The sequence below is a fragment of the Hyaena hyaena genome, unplaced genomic scaffold (genome assembly GCF_003009895.1).
Source record: "Hyaena hyaena isolate Hyena2069 unplaced genomic scaffold, ASM300989v1 scaffold_1943, whole genome shotgun sequence".
Lineage (NCBI taxonomy): Eukaryota > Metazoa > Chordata > Mammalia > Carnivora > Hyaenidae > Hyaena > Hyaena hyaena.
This window is the reverse complement of record NW_024082526.1, coordinates 32,970-45,006: the sequence shown is the minus strand read 5'-3', so window position 1 is coordinate 45,006 and position 12,037 is coordinate 32,970. Positions and strand designations below refer to the sequence as shown.

At 41.3% G+C, this 12,037-nt stretch overlaps 1 long non-coding RNA gene across 2 annotated transcripts; it reads left to right on the top strand.

The window, feature by feature from the left end:
* Positions 1–351: 351 nt before the first annotated feature.
* Positions 352–11,444, top strand: LOC120226901. Of its 2 annotated transcripts, XR_005527116.1 has the most exons (4): positions 352–426; positions 5,747–5,829; positions 8,189–8,359; positions 10,264–11,444. It is a non-coding gene; the product is annotated as an uncharacterized LOC120226901 (long non-coding RNA). The 2 variants fall into 2 exon arrangements; XR_005527115.1 differs by lacking the exon at positions 352–426 and having other exon boundaries at positions 5,135–5,829.
* Positions 11,445–12,037: the final 593 nt, after the last annotated feature.

The window sequence follows — 12,037 nt, the reverse complement described above, 5'->3', positions numbered from 1 at the left end:
TTGTTGTATGAATGAATGAATACATGAATGGATAGTTTGGGCGTTTGGTAACTTTCTGTTCTCTTAGGTTCTCAAGCTATTTACATGTATCAAGTCATAATACCATAAAACTATGTATCAGAACTGCATTATTTTTAGTTTCCTATGGGCCTGCCAATCCAGGACTGTATTCATAGTACATCCTTGTGTTTGTTTCTGTTTTTGAAATCATGGTTGATGTAACAGAGGGCAACATGAAGGATGCATATGTATTCTTGTAAATGTGTTTTTGAAAATGGGGCCTGTTCTATAGTTCAATCCTTTATATAGAGACTGTCTTCTGTATTAGACATTCATTCAACAGACCTTTGTCTTGTGTTATCTTGTTTACACACTGTGCTAATGGAGCAAAAAACAAGCCACATCTCTGACCTCTGGAATCTACAAGTGAGTGATGGAAAACTGTTCTTATATTCAATAGACTATTGAGAAAGGCTATTCAGAAATGAGAAAGAACATGGGGTGCCTGGGTGGCTCAGTCAGTTGAGCTTTTGACTTCAGCTCAGGTCATGATCTTACAGTTTGTGGGTTCGAGCTCCGCGTGGGGCTCTGTGCTGACAGCTAGCTCACAGACTGGAGTCTGCTTCAGATTCTGTGTCTCCCTCTCTCTCTGACCCTCCCCTACCCACACTGTCTCTCTCACACAAATAAAATAAAATATTTTTAAAAAAGAAATGAGAAAGAACAAAGTGAGATACTAACCATAAACTGTCTCTACACTTTATAAAATTTTATTAAGAATTTTTAAGGTTTATTTATTTTTGAGAGGGAGAGAGAGACAGACAAACTGAGTGGGGGAGGGGCAGAGAGCAAGAGAGACACAGAATCCGAAGCAGTCTTCAGTCTCTGAGCTGCCAGCACAGAGCCCTATGTAGGACTCTGCTGCCTGGGGATACGTTCTTTTTTTAGTTTTTTAAAATTAATTAATTAATTAATGTATTTATTTATTTATTTTACAAATAGTTTATTGTCAAGTTGGTTTCCATATAACACCCAGTGCTCATCCCCACAAGTGCCCCCCTCCATGCCCATCTCTCCCCTCCACCTCCCCTATACCCATCAGTCCTCAGTTTCTTCTCACTATTCAAGAGTCTCTCATGGTTTGCCTCTCTCGCTCTCCCCCACCATTTCTCCCCTTCTTCTCCCCCATGGTCCTTCGTTAAGTTCCTCCTAATCCTTCTATACGTGCAGACATATGATATTTGTCCTTCTCTGCCTGATTTATTTCGCTCAGCATAACACCCTCAAGGTCCATCCACGTTGCTACACATGGCCAAATTTCATTCTTTCTCACTGCCATGTAGTATTCCATCATATAGATAAAGCACAGCATCTTGATCCATTCGTCTGTTGATGGACACTTAGGCTCTTTCCATGTTTTAGCTATTGTGGAGAGTGCTGCTATGAACATTGGGGTACATGTGCTCCTATGCATCAGCATTTCTGTATCCCTTGGGTAAATTCCTAGCCGTGCTACTGTTGGGTCATAGGGGAGTTCTATTGTTATTTTCCTGAGGAAGCTCGACACTGTTTTCCAGAGGGGCAGCACCAGTTTACATTCCCACCAACAGTGGAGGAGGGTGCCCATTTCTCCACATCCTCGCCAGCATCTAGAGTTCTCTGATTTGCTCATTTTAGCCACTCTGACCGGCGGGAGGTGGTATCTCAGTGTGGTTTTGATTTGTATTTCCCTGATGAGGAGGGACGCTGAGCATCGTTTCATGTGTCTGTTGGCCATCTGGATGTCCTCTTGGGAGAAGTGGCTGTTCATATCTTCTGCCCATTTCTTCACTGGGTTGTTTGATTTTCAGGTGTGGAGTTTGGTGAGTTCCTTATAGATTTTGGATATTAACCCTTTATCTGATATGTCATTTGCAACTATCTTTTCCCATTCCGTCGGTTGCCTATTAGTTTTATGGATTGTCTCCTTTGCCGTGCAGAAGCTTTTAATCTTGATGAGGTCCCAATAGTTTATTTTTCCTCTTGATTCTTTTGCTTTTGGTGATGTGTCCAGTAACAAATTGCTGCAGTGGAGGTCAAGGAGGTTGTTTCCTGCTTTCTCCTCTAGGGTTTTGATGGTTTCCTGTCTCACATTCAGGTCCGTTATCCATTTTGAGTTTATTTTTGTGTATGGTGTGAGAAAATGATCTAGTTTCATTCTTCTGCATGTTGCTGTCCAGTTCTCCCAGCACCATCTGTTAATGAGGCTGTCTTTTCCACTGGATACTCTTTCCGGCTTTGTCAAAGCTTAGTTGGCTGTATATTTTTGGGTCCAATTCTGAGTTCTCAATTCTATTCCATTGGTCTATGTGTCTGTTTTTGTGCCAATACCATACAGTCTTGATGATGGCAGCTTTGTAGTAACGGCTAAAGTCTGGGATGGTGATACCTCCGGTTTTGGTTTTATTCTTCAGTATTACTTTGGCTATTCGGGGTCTTTTGTGGTTGCATACACATTTCCAGATAGTTTGTTCTAGTTTTGAGAAGTATGCTGGTGCAGTTTTGATTGGGATTGCATTGAATGTGTAGATTGCTTTGGGTAGTCATGACATTTTAACTATATTTATTCTTCCAATCCATGAGCATGGAATATTTTTCCGTTTTTTTGTATCTTCTTCAATTTCCTTCATAAGTTTTCTATAGTTTTCATCATACAGATCTCTTGTATCCTTGGTTAGGTTTATTACTAGGTACTTTATGGTTTTTTTCTGCAATTGTGAATGGGATCAGTTTCTTGATTTCTCTTTCTGTTGCTTCATTGTTGGTGTATAAAAATGCAACCGATTTCTGCATGTTGATTTTGTACCCTGCAACTTTGCTGAATTCTTGGATCAGTTCTAGTAGGCTTCTTGTGGAGTCTGTCCAGTTTTCTACATAGAATATCATGTTGTCTGTGAAAAGTGAAAGTTTGAGGACTTCTTTGCCAATTCTGATGCCTTTGATTTCCTTTTGTTGTCTGATGGCTGATGCTGGGACTTCCAGCACTACGTTAAACAGCAGTGGTGAGAGTGGACATCATTGTCGTGTTCCTGATCTCAGGGGGAAAGCTCTTGGTTTTTCCCCGTTGAGGATAATGATAGCTGAGTGCTTCTCATAGATGGCTTTTATGATGTTTAAGTAAGTTCCTTCTATCCCGACTTTCTCTAGGGTCTTTATTAAGAAGAGATGCTGTATTTGTCAAATGCTTTTTCTGCATCTATTGACAGGATCATATGGTTTTTATCTTTTCTTTTGTTGTTGTGATGTATCACATCTTTTTAAGAATACATGATATCTTTTAAAAAGTTAATAGTTTTTTAATTTAAATTTTAGTTAGTTAACATAAGGGTGCAATATTGTTTTCAGGAGTAGAATTCAGTGACTCACCACTTACAGGCAACATCTAATCGTCATCACATGTGCCCTCCCTAATACCCATCACACATCCAGCCCATCTCTCACCTCCCTCCCTTCATCAACCCTTGGTTTGTTCTCCATTGTTAAGAGTCTCTTGTAGTTTGTTTCCCTCTCTCCCCTTTCCCATAGTTTGGCCATAAAGCAAGTCTAAATATATTTCAAAAGAATGAAACCCAGAGAGGATGTTCTTTGATCATAATTGTAAATGTCCTAGATAAATGAAGAAGTGATAGCTAGAATTTCCCCATATGTTTAGAAATTGAATAGTAGACTTTTATTTTTTTTTAAAAAAAAATCCTAGCAGTGTCTTTTTGTCTTTATTTTATTTTGAGAGACAGAGAGTGAGTGGGGGGAGAGGCAGAGAGAGAGGGAGACACAGAATCTGAATCAGGCTCCAGGATCTGTGCGGTCAGCACAGAGCCTGACGCGGGGCTTGAACCCACGGACTCTGAGATCATGACTTGAGCTGAAGTCGGATACTTAACTGACTGAGCCACCCAGGTGCCCCTAAATGGTTTTGTTTTTAAATTTTGAAAGGGTAGCATTTCTGAATTGAATGAAAATGATGATGAAAACATGGCATTAAAATACACTTCCTTCTGGCCTTCCCTTTCGGTAGAAAGATTTATGGTCTTCAAATCATCCCTTATGAACACTTTGAACATCTGTGGAAAAGTCACTTATGTTGATCACCTCACTAGTGTGGTATTAGTGTGGGCTTTAAAGTATGCAAATAAATGAGGGACATCCCAAGCTGACTTTCATGCTTGATCTGTGTGGAGATCCATGAAGCTTGTTATTTTTAGTCAGAGAGTTCAAATTTGTCTCTCAGGGACTTCTCCACAACACTCTGAGAGCTTCTGGCACCAGGAGTGTTGGGTAATGAGAGCCAGCAGGTGGGCAGGGGCCAAGGGACTCAGGTGACTAGAGCAAACCCCACTCCTGATTATGTCTTCTGGGCCCTGTTCTGACTGAGCTTACTGGCGTATATTCAGCATGATTGACACTTTCCACAAGTCATTCAGGTTCATGACAGCTTAAGAAGTATTGCTTTAAATATCATCACTCTTTAAAATTAAGATCTGTTATAGGTTTTGGGGTGTTGAGTTCTTTATATATTTTGGATATAATTCCTTTATCAGAGATGTCATTTGCAAATGTCTTCTCCCTTTCAGTAGATTGTCTTTTGTATGAATGGGTAAAAAAGTGGTGTGTGTGTGTGTTTGTGTGTGTGTGTGTGTGTAATACAATATAATATTATTCATCCATAAAAAGAATGAAAGAATGAAATCTTTTTAAAAAAATTTTTTTAATGTTTTTTATTTATTTCTAGGACAGAGAGAGACAGCGTGAGCAGGGGAGGGTCAGAGAGAGAGGGAGTCACAGACTCTGAAACAGGCTCCTGGCTCTGAGCTGGCAGTCAGCACAGAGCCCGACGCGGGGCTCAAACCCACGAACCGCGAGATCTTGACCTGAGCGAAAGTCGGACGCTTAACCGACTAAGCCACCCAGGCGCCCCTGAAAGAATGAAATCTTGGCTTTTTCAACAACATGGATGAAACTAGAGAGTATAAAGCTAAGTGAAATAAGCCAGTCAGAAAAAGATAAATACAGTATGAGTTTATTCATGTGTGGAATTTAAGAAACAAAACAAACAAAGGGTGGCAAAAAAAGGAGAGAGAAACAATCAAGAAACAGACTCTTTACTATTTAGGATAAACTGATGGTTACCAGAGGGGAGTTGCCTGAGGCAGATGGGTGAATTCCGTGATGGGAATTAAAAGGTTCATTTATCATGATAAGCACTGAGTAATGCATAGCATTGTTGATTCACTCTATTGGACAACTGAAATTAACACAACGTTGCATGGTAACTATACTGCAATTAAAATGAGAAACTTAAAGTAAATATAATTTGCATATAATAAAAAACACCAGAAAATTTATTATAAATGTAAAGTTTGGATCACTGATACAAAGTCAAAACCAATGTCTTTCCAGAAATAAAAACCATTAAGAAGGATCAAAACAAAAACCTAAACTAAACTAAAATGGAACCAAAACAGGGATGGAAACAAAAATATTCAGTTGTATTTAGATGAAATTGCCTGCCTGAAGAGTCCCTTGAATGGGCTTTAACTCATTGCAGTTTGAAAAAGGACAGTAGCAAGTATAAGAAAAGCTCAAAAATGAATGGAAGAGTCAGGTCCTAGTGTACTCTGTCCAGTTATGGGAACTACTAAGGGAAACGCTTTGGTGTTTTGATTTCATACAGATGAAAACTAATTAAGATGTCATTTTCACCTCCTAGCTACACAGAAAATGCACAAGTTTGATCACACTGTCAGCAAGACTCCCAGGAAACAGACATTCTTGGACATTGCTGGTGGAAGTGTAAGTAGAAATTGGTAAAACAACAATTTATTAACTAGAGAATATAATTCTAAGTGAAAGTAGTCAGATAAAGAAAAATACCATATGATTTCTCTGATATGTGCAGTTGGAGAACCACAGCAAATGAACAAGGCAAAAAAGACAGACAAAAATACCCCAACAAAACAACAGGCTCTGAAATACAAAGAACAAAATGGTGGTTGCCAGAGTGAAGGTGGGTGAGGGATGGGTGAAATAGATAAAGGGGATTGAGAGTATACTTATTTTGAGGACCACGGAGAAATGTACGGAATTTTTGAATCCTCATACTGTACATCTGAAAATAATATAACACTGTATGTTGATTGTATTTCAATCCAAAACTGAAACAACAAATAAACAATTTAGGTACAGGAGGCAGTCTAGTAAAAGTAAACATGCCTATACCATATCCCCAGAATTTCACCTTGTTTTAAGGTAAAAATTAGCATACAGATTGGTTACCTTTGCATAAGAGGGGGTACAGATACTGATTTGCTTGACTGTACATAAAGAACATGGGAAGACACAAATGGAACTAAGAACAGAGATTTTCAAGAAGTAGAAGTCTGAGGATAATTTTCTGTGATTTTTTTCTTTTTTTAAAAAATTTTTTAAATGTTTTATTTATTTCTGAGAGAGACAGAGACAGAGACAGCGTGAGCAGGGGAGAGTCAGAGAGAAGGAGACACCGAATCTGAAATAGGCTCCAGGTTCTGAGCTGGCTGTCAGCACAGAGCCCGACATGGGGCTCAAACCCATGAACTGTGAGATCATGACCTGAGCCGAAGTCAGACACTTAACCGACTGAGCCACCTGGGCACACCGATTTTTTCTTTTAATAACAATTTTAGGTTCACAGCAACTTTGAGTCAAAGGTACATAAATTTCCCATATGCCTCTTGCCCTCCATATGCATAAGTTCCCCTCTATCAATGTCTCCCACCAGAGATGGATATTCATTACAGTAGATGAATGAACTTACATTGATTCATCATGACCATCCAAAGTCCATAGATTTCATTAGGTTTGATTCTTGGGTTGTTCATTCTATGTTTTTGGACACATTTATGATGACATGTGTCTACCATTATAGGATCATACCCACTAGTTTCACTGCCCTAAACATCCTCTGTGCTGCACCTATTCATCCCTCCCCCTCCCTCTGCCCTAAGCCCTGGCAGTCACTGACCTTTTCCCTGTCTCCTCCATTTTGCCTTGGCTAGAATATCATATAGTTGGAATGATACAATATGTAGACTTTACAGATTGGCTTCTTGCACTTTTTAAAATCTGTTTAGGTTTCCTCCATGTCTTTTCAGAGCTTGATAGCTTCTTTCTTTACAGCCCTGAATAATATTCCATTGTTAGCTAGGCCACAGTTTGCTTATCCATTCATCCATTAACATACATCTTAGTTAAGTCCCACTTTTGGAAATGGTGAATAAAACTGTTTGAAACATCTATGTACAGGTGTTTGTGTAGATAAAAGTGTTCAACTGTTTGGATAAATACTAAGGAGCATAATCATTGGACTGTAGGGGAAGAGTTTTGTAAGATCATTTGAATTGTCTGCAAAGTGGCTGTACCATTTTGCATTCCCGTCATTCTAATATGTGTAGTGGTATCTCAGTGTTGTTTTATTTTATTATTTTTGTAATGTTTATTAGTGAGAGACAGACCAGGGGAAGTGCACGGTGGAGAGTGGGAACAGAGAATCCAAAGCAGGCTCTGCGCTGACAGCAGCAATGTGGGGATTGAGCTCATGAACTGTGAGATCATATCTTGAGCCAAAGTCGGATGCTCAACCCAATGAGCCACACAGGTGCTCCCTCTCAGTTGTTTCAATTTGCATTTCCCTTGTGACATAGGATGTAGAGCACATTTTCATATGCTTATTTGCCATCTGTGTGTCTTTCTGGTGTGGTGTCTGAAAAGGTCATTGCCCTATTTGTCAATTAGGTTGTTTTCTGACTGTTGAGTTTGAAGAGTTCTTTGTGTATTTTGATAACAGTCCTTTACAGGTGTGTCGTTTGCAAATATTTTCTCCCAGTCTGTGGCTTATCATTTTGTTCTTTTGATGAGGGTGACTTTTTATTTGTTTTTACTCTAATATTTGGTTTGAGTCATTGACGTCCAAAACTTAATTGTATGGTTTGAGGGGAAAAAGCTAAACTTGTTTGAGGATTTTCCCTGGAAAACTCGGTGTACTTAAGCTTACTTTTTGTATTTAATAACATTGAAGCCATAGTTGCAGCTATGTGCTTATTCTTGGCATGAACACATACTGAGTCAAGTGTTGTTTTTCCATTTATTTACTAAACATTTACTTTTAAACCAGACAGTTGGTTGGCACTCACCCTGAGCCTCCACTCTGGTTCTACACTGCAAGTGGTGAAGACTTATTGTCCTGACCATGGAATTCCTCTTCCATGACCTGGACCAGTTCACCCAGAAGCTGCAGCAGCATGTGACATCAGTGACAGCAGCCCCATCTAAGTACCCGAGGAAGGTGAGTGAGAGCAGATGGATTGGATCTGGTCCCCACCAGTGGTTCCTGAGGTGGGGGTGCTCTGCTGCCCCAAATCCCCTGGGGTGGCTGGGGTGAAGCTTATGTAGCTGACAGAATAAGCATTTTTCTCTCCAGGAGAAGCATTTAACTTAGCGGTTTGGGGGAGACAACTTAATTAGATGGAATCTCTATCCTTTGTCAGAAAACCCAAAGGAATTCATGACTGGCAGGTCAACCTAAAAGAAAAAAACAAACAAGTGCCTACAAATATCCAAGAAGGTTATTTGTATTCTTTCAAAACTGAAAAAGAAATTCCTGTAGACAACTGCCACACTTTTTAAAAATAGTATTTGTAGTAAGAAATACATTCTAAATTGCAACCCAATACACATATAGATACATAACAGATAAAAGTTAATGAAGTAATATTTATTCTAGCATACAATACATTCTGATAGTTGTTATTCTGCTTCATTTGTTTACAATGCCATATTCAGCCTATGGAAATTCCTAGCTATCAGGAAATGATTAAATTAATCATGGTATTTGATGTTCCTATAATTTAAAAAGATGCTGCAGATCTCTAATTTGTAACAATATAATATCACGACAATATCTTAGAGAAAAAAAAAGCAGGCTGTCAGTGAACATACATAATATCTCATTCATTGAAACACAATTTGAAAGGATACATATGCCAAAAATTTAACATTTCCTTCTTTTGTAATAATACACTACTGCGTTTTATGAATGTTTACAATGAAGACATAAAGTGATACAGCTAACATTTATTGAGCATTCACTGTGTGTGCCAGGCCTTGGACTCTCAGCTTTACATGTTTTATTATTTCATGTAATCCCCTTCAAACCTGAGATTGTGTAACCATCCATTTCACAGAGTGAAAATGGAGGCTCAGAGACTCCAAGTAAATTGCTTGAAGTTGGAGTTAATGAAAGGATGGAGCTGGAACTCCAACCCACCTGTATCTCATAACAGAGTTCATGCTTCAAATGTTAGGCTGTCTTGCCTCATAGAGAGGAGAAAGGAGGATGCATACCAGTTAGGATGGACTAGATGTTATTGCAGGTAACAAATAGTCCTAAAGTCTTAACAGCTTATAATGAAGGAAGTCTCTTCCGTGCTCATGCCACATGTCCATGATGGTCTTCCTGAGAGGAGGATAAAAGAGCACCCAACATAGGTAAATACCAGGTGCCATAAGAGATGGACAGAGAGGCGGCCAGATGCAGTTGTTCCCAAGTGTTGTATTCGAGATGGCACACTTCACTCCCACTCCCATTTCATTGGTCAGAGCACATCACAGGGCTGCATCCAGCTTACCAGGTCAGAAGACAATGTGACATTCTTCATGGAGCCTAGTGAGGCCACCACATAGTGCCAGCCTGTCTGGGGGACTGCACAAGGGCAAAGGAGGGACATGCCGTATTGGTAGGAAGTTTATGTCCATAGTTAATATACTCATAGAACTCCAACTCACAGGGACATAATGCAGATTACGCACACCTGCACGCGTGCGCGCGCGCGCGCACACACACACACACACACACACACACACACTTGCTCTAGGACAGTTCTGGCACTCCAGTGGAGGCCACTACAAGGAGGGCAGCACAGACCCTGGCATGACCTGTCCCATCTAAGTTGTCATGGAAGGGGTGTTTTCCTAGATCCAACCCCGTGCTGGGCATCTGCCCCATGTCAGTGCCTTATGGAGGGTTGTGCCTAGGCCTGGATTCCAGGCAGTGGCCAGGGTAGGGTGGCCATAGGGACGGGGCACAGGGTAGAGACAGGGTACCCTTAAAGTGATGGTGTTGCATAGGGCCAGATCAGTCTCCCCAGGACCCTTGGGGTGTGTTAAAGTGGGCTGTACCCTCTTCCACAGCAACAATAGCACTAACGACATCATCAGGACTAGTATATGACAACATTATCATAACCACAGAGATGAATGACCATCAGCCTGAGGTGGAGGAGCCGGGATGTGACCTTGCTGCCTGACTTGGCCTCATCTTCTGTACAAGCTGACCTGGAGGAAAGCTGGGCTGTGGGGCCAAGCATTTTTGTGGCCCCTGTTCCCTCTGGAGTCTCCAGGCCCCAGCTTCCTGCTCTCCCAACGTCCCCTCCCAGACCCAAGTTAGAAGTGGGACTTTTCTCAGCCTTGGTCCAGTCTCTTGTGAGGGCTCTGAGCCTGGTTCCCCATCTGTGCAAGGGGTTATAGATGTACTGACCTCTGGGTCCCAAGAAGTCATGTTTGCAAAAGAAAAGGCTTAGCACAGGCCTGAAACAGGAGGGGCTTCTGGTTTTCACCTTTGTGACCTTTAACAGTTGTGCAACTTTAAGGCACCAGACTGGGAAGACACTTGACCCATGGAGGTGATAATGCTGATACCCACAAATGCTCAGCACAAGGCTTCCTCTTGTCCTCAACACAGTTCTGGACACAGACATGGACATGCCTATTTTGCTGATGGAAACCAGCCCAGGGTCACACAGCTGGCAAGCAGCACAGCTGGACCTCAAACTCTAGGTTCCTAGCCCTTCCCCCAGGGGCCACAAAGGGCTCCCGAGATGAGAGGCTGACATTGGCTTTGGGGGTACTTCCTCACCTCCGTGAATGATCTCACTTGTTTGAGGCCCCCCCAAACTCTGTTCACTGGTTCCTCTTCCCCTGGTCCCTGCTCCGGTTATAATCGGGGTGACCCTGGCCACTCTTCATGGAATTCCCTAGGCCCCCTTATAGTCAGGGCCTCTCTCCCATTCAGTTTTAGGCCAGTTGGACTCCACCCCTTCTGCAGCTGGTCTCTTCTCCTATAACCAGGACAGCCCAACTGGGGGCTCTATTTAGGCAGGCAGCATTATCTAAAGGGAATTTAACACTATTGGTTTTTTACTCATCTTTTGTTTTAGTTTTGCTTGTTTTTCTATGGTTTCTTTGTATTTAGGTTGGAGACCTTGCTTTGCTGTTTTAGCAGTGCCAGAATAGTTCCTGTTACAATAAATTTATATAATAATAAAAGTGAGGAGATTCAGAGCAATGATTTTTTGCTGGCTTGTGCATGAATGAGTTGGGGAAACATGTGTCAATCATGTAGAGAAACTATTTAGAAAGGTCAGCTCTAGACAGAGCCCAGAAGAGATGATCACGGGTGGGTTTGTCTAGTCACCTGGGTCCATGGCCCCTGCCCACCTGCTTGGCCCTCACCACCCTGCACACCTAGTGCTGCCAAAAATCTGGGTGTTGTCCCAGGTCCCTCAGGAGAGAAGCTGATGAACTATATCTCTTAAAATGCTCCCATTCCTGGAGATCGCAGGAGACCCCATGTGAGTCAGCCGGATTCCCCCCCCCCCCCCGCCGTAAGGTTCCTAATGTATGGCCCATGCTAATAGGTAGGAGGGTTACACAGATAAGTGACAGATCTACCACTGTTTGTGGTGTTAAAATGTCTAGGTAAATTAGAGATGATTTGGGGACCAGACAACCTTTTCACACCAATATTCTAGGATATTCCACGCCAGGAGACATTTTCTATTACAATAAAAATGCTGATATTGAGCTCATATCAGTCAGTTCAAATATAGCTCTTTTCCTTTGACATTTCTTGACTCATATTCTACTTATAGAAAAACTTCTCAATTTCTAAACATACGGAAATTTC